At 29.3% G+C, this 5,321-nt stretch overlaps 1 non-coding gene across 1 annotated transcript; it reads right to left on the reverse strand.

Annotated features, from left to right (window-relative positions):
- Positions 1 to 4,307: 4,307 nt before the first annotated feature.
- Positions 4,308 to 4,499, reverse strand: LOC139996995 (U2 spliceosomal RNA). Its single transcript, XR_011802483.1, has one exon. It is a non-coding gene; the product is annotated as a U2 spliceosomal RNA (small nuclear RNA).
- Positions 4,500 to 5,321: the final 822 nt, after the last annotated feature.

Consider the following 5,321-nt stretch of genomic DNA (forward strand, 5'->3'; position numbering starts at 1 on the left):
TCATCTGCATAATATACATCCCCTACTATTTATTTATGTTCCTTATTAATAAAGTATTTATTTGAATGTTATAAAATATTGAGTGTTGTATTGAGCCCATAAATAGTATGTATATCTTCTCCTTTGCTCTTGTTACTGTTACCTAAGCCCTTTGGCTGCTACGTCCTCAGTTGTTTTGATCGTAATTATTTTTTTGCAAAGCAATGTTGTGTCTTTTAGCTTAAAGGTACTATTCTTTGCTGTAAAACTTTAAAATTCAAAAGTTGCAAGTTTGTCTGTTTTATATTGTGCAATAAACACTTGTAGTAATCGTTGAGTAAAACTGGCCAAGAGTGGTTAACCTTAACAGTGTTGAGAGCCATTTTAAAATGTGCATATATTTGGAAACGTCAAAAACAGAAAAAGATTATATTTCAAAGGATATGAAAGGAATTTTGAGCATTGTTTCCTTTTTTATGTTTTCAAACTAAAAATAGTATTCTCTAATTCTTAAAGTAATTATTATTCCTAAATTCTTAAATATTATTAAATAATATTATTAAAAATTATTAAATTTAATTAAATGTTGGTTTGACAACATTGAACACTCTTTATTTTTTATCAGCTTCATTCTAGAATATAAGGATTCACAGCTATGAAATATGTCAAAAATTATTCAACAAGCCGCTAGCTTTAATTTTGGATATTTTTATTCTGGTAGAAGTTTACGAAATTCCAAAGGGGAAGCACTTGGTTTGTGAAGTAATTGTAGAATTTGATCTTCTTACATGTCTATTAGGCCCATTTCAACATTAGCCATTTTAGAAACTGCCATAGAAGATATTGGAAATCCATCTTCAGGAATTTATATCGCAAAGGGATTGATGATACTGGGTTCCAAACCTGTTGCTAAAATGTTGATGTAATCCTAATTTCCCCAAATTTTCATCTTTATTTTTAAACTGCAATTTAAGGCAAGGAAAATGATTAAAAGTTTCTTTTTTCTTATTTCAAATCATTTTTCCTTCTTAAAAAGTATTTTAAGAAAGATAAAAAATATTTTTTTATCAAAGTATGATAGCGTTTGTGATAGATAATGAATGATCTTGTCCTTTCTTTGCAACGCTATATCTAATATCCTTAAATGTTCCATATCTTTTCATTTACTTATACTCTCATCTTATTCTTCTGGTCTGCAAGTATAACTCTTATAGCTTTTAATGGTGTTCTGTTTTTATTTCGTTAATATATTCCACTTCATTTATCACTTTTAATTTATCTTCATCCCTTTGTGTTCATCTATCTTATTTTGTACTTTCATGTTTTCTTCTTTTTTATATACATTTTGTTTCCTTATCTCCTATTATTTTTCTCTAGTTTAACGTTTTGCATTAGGTGTAACTAAATATATTATTTGCGTTTCTTATCTTCTTTAATTTGTCTTTCATATTTCTCATTTCCCTAAACATATCTATTTTTTTCAGGATTTCAAATTTCATGCCTTTATTCCCTGTGTTGACAACTATATTTTTTTTATTTATACTTGTTGTTATCTATTCTTTGTCTTTTGTTGCCGTTTTGCTGTCTGCGATATGTTTTTGTAATTTTCCTCTTGTGTTTCTTTCCTCTGCCATTTTAGTTATAATTGTCTATTTTCTTGAACTTTCTTTGTTCTATTGTAGTTTCCTATTATCTGTTTTATCTTTTTCTGGTTTTTTATTTAATTCACTGTCACAATTTCTAGTTTCTTACAACATTTTATTGTATTGTCTGGTTTTCCTTTTATTACATTCTATATGTGGGATTCAGCCAACTGTGGAAATTGACAACTGTATGTGAAAAGTAATGAAATAATTCTGGAAATCAATGTTTCTGAAATTTTCTTTCAGATATTACTTTTTATGCTACATTTAAGTATAACTGTGAAATAAATTTTCATTTTTCTATCCTTATTTTGGATTATGAATTACATTAATAATTTCCAGCATAATAATAATAGAAGGAAATGTCACTTTGGTATATAAATTATGGAAAATGATTATTTTTTATATTTATATGCACATTAGGGGAAGTTGAAGTTGAAAAATAGATTATTCGAATCAACATTTTTAATGGAAAATTTGAGAAATTAAAAATTAAAAAATCAATTATTATAATTATTAGAATATTTATCAACATTGGATTCTGAAAGTCTGTTGTGTATATGTTCATTGCTTTTCAATCGTTTATAATATGTATAATGTTTCTTTGGAATAGTTTGAGTTTCATAAATTTTATGTAAATCTTCAACTTTTAAAGTGATATGTGTTTAAAATGATTATATGTTGTTGGAATGGCGATGCCCTCTCTTCTTTTTTTGACATTGACTTTATCAGTTGACTAAAGAAATATCAGTTGACTAAAACCTCTTACATTGTACTCCTTAAAAGATTCATTTTTCTCATAGCAAAACCAGCAAATATTTTACATTGAGATCTTAGGTATTTAAAAATTAACATTAAACCTGACCATGGAAAGTTTTTAGAGGTCTTAGTAGTTTGAGCCCATCCTTTTGTATCATATACTAGAATATTTCTTGATTTTCTCTTAATTCTGGCATGAACTGAGTCACATTCAAAATTCATTTGTATTGCGTCAGATTTGTGGTTCCGGTAAAACCGAACAGCAAAGCATTGCACATTCGTAAATCAAACTAAGAGTATAACGTCGTTCTTATGTAACATAGATATTCTATGTTATTTTGACATAAAATTAAGATCAAAAAGGGGCATTCAATACATACTTTAAGCCAAACAAAAAAGAATTCAAATTTTAAACAAAAAATCAAATTTTCATATTTTCGCTCCTGGCATAAAGGGGACGATATTCATTTTTTTAATTACATAGGGTGTACCACCTAACATTATCACCTGAAATATCTCACTTCTTTTTGACAATATCAAAAAATTCTTCAGGAACAAGTTGAATGGATTTGAAGTGAATATAATCTGACTTGACCAGTTTTTCCATAGGTGAAGGCATAGAGGACATATGGAGGTCACCGATATTTCTTTAAATATATTTTTTTATTATATATTTTTAAATATATTATTGGATTCAGCTAAGCATTATCTGTAAAAAAAGTATTAACCTCTTTGTGGTGAAAAACTATTAATTCAACTGATATTTTAACTGATAATTTAGCGTATAAGAGATAAAGAAAAAACGCAAAAAATTTGCCGATTGCCATTTTGAGGATACAGCAGGACTTACTTTCAAGCTTTTTCAAAATATCGAATTCTATTAGAAGTGATTTGAATTTTGACAGTCTTAAAATCCATCGTTTAAAAACTAAAACTTGTTTCGAAACTGAGAATCGAATGCTCATTGCTACTGGCTGCTCGAACTGACCTAGTTAGGCTGTGTAACAAGACTTGTTGGCGCAGAGAGACATTTTGGCCGATTCTTTAACACAGCGTCATAAAGTGCATCATGCAATATGTAAAAAATTAAAAATATATTCTGCATAAAAATAAAATATTTGCACAAAATACTACACATTTGATTGAAATTGTTTGTTTATTACTTACTTAACACTTAGCCAAGAGCGAGCTATACGCTTCTCACCGCACTGGACAAACCAACCTATACGCTGTCCATCGTGCATTTTTCCAAGTAACAAGGACTAATATTCACTATTTGCAAAACAAAGAAGTCTAAAAATTATTTAAGTGGTCAATTATACTTTGCGGTAATGATTTTGTTTAACGATTTCACATGTTGTTTATACAAAACATCAAATTAAAAGTATAAAGAATATAGGTAAAATCAAAGACATTAAAGATGACTAAAGATAAATAACACGATTTGAACGCGAAATTAAAAATTCATAATGCATTTTAAATATTTTTTTACAGTGTGGTATCGTTCGATTATAACTTTATTTAGTCATAATTGATAGTGTAACTTTTTAATAAATTTTAAATTTTGAATTGGTGTATTTTATTATATACTGTACTTTATAAAATCAGAAAAGTGTCGCAATTAATTTGGAACAATTGTAAGTAAACAATAGCTGATAATATAAATAACTAATAAACAACAACAAAAAAAAAAGAAAACACGTTGCTAAAGTCAAAGAGGGAGTCCTCCGTTCGATCACGCAGCGATGTTCTTCACAGATGGGTGAAATCATCGTTCCGTTGGCTAAGTGTTAATTAACTACAATTTATATTAAACAATATTCATGTCCAAATAAAGTCACAGTGATATAGTATTTATTTATCACCAATTTCAAAATAATGTTGATAATAAATTTAACAAATCGTGTATATTATGTTTATAATATGTATTATCGAGCCAATCCTAGCGGCACTGCAAGGCTAGGTTGACTCATGACAGAGGTGGAGCAAGCTCCTATCCTCCGTCTGCTTCCAAAAATCAGTTTAATATTCTGACTTCCCAATGGGAAGTGTATCAGATATTAAGCTGATAAGAACAGATACTATACTTTGATCATAGCCATAAGGCCGAGAAGCGATAACAAATTGAACTTTGTCTACGAATAGAACATCCCAATGTCCTAAACTTACCAGCGAGAAACAGCATCTTGAAAAAGCCACCTAGCGGTGATATCTCCAAATACCCTTAGTTACAGTAGCGGACAAAAGTTTAAGACGATGATTTGTAAACCGGATTACAAACATCTTATAAGCATATTGTTCTTCTATTCGGTTTATCTCTTTGGAATAACATAGCTGTATGTTTGATCTTCGTAGCCTCAAACCGTCAGTTGTTAAATACAAACAATGTAGGAGTTACAACAGTTAGTTATCGCTTAGCACTTGTAAACGGTAGACATTAGTTTAAGACGATCTGTGTAAAACGTGTGTATGACTACAGTGTTTGAACATTTTGATTCTGGAATGTCAAAATCATTGTTTAGTGTACCTTTTACTGTTTAAAATTCATTTAGGTAGGAACAGACTATGGGTAAATCAAAGAATTTACTTGAAAACGAAAGGGAACAAATCGTAAGGCTGCGGAAGCAAAGTAAAACCTTCACCGAAATAATAAATATAGTGAACAGGCCAGAAACGGCTTATAAGAAAGCTTGGTATAAATTTTTAAAGGCTGGCATGTATTGCGATCAACCGAAAAACGGAGCAACAGAACCTTTGTAGTAAAAATAAAGGACGTACATTCTGAAGTACTTGCTAACTCGTCAAAATTCTAAACTCAGCATGGAAAATAAATTAAAAATTTACAAAACCAAAATTTATAAAACCAATTTGGAATGCGTTACGTAAATAAACTAGAGTCGCTACAATCGAAAATACTCAGAACAATAGTCAACCTTCATG

This window comes from Bombus fervidus, unplaced genomic scaffold, assembly GCF_041682495.2.
Source record: "Bombus fervidus isolate BK054 unplaced genomic scaffold, iyBomFerv1 scaffold0024, whole genome shotgun sequence".
In the NCBI taxonomy this organism is placed as follows: Eukaryota; Metazoa; Arthropoda; class Insecta; order Hymenoptera; family Apidae; genus Bombus; species Bombus fervidus.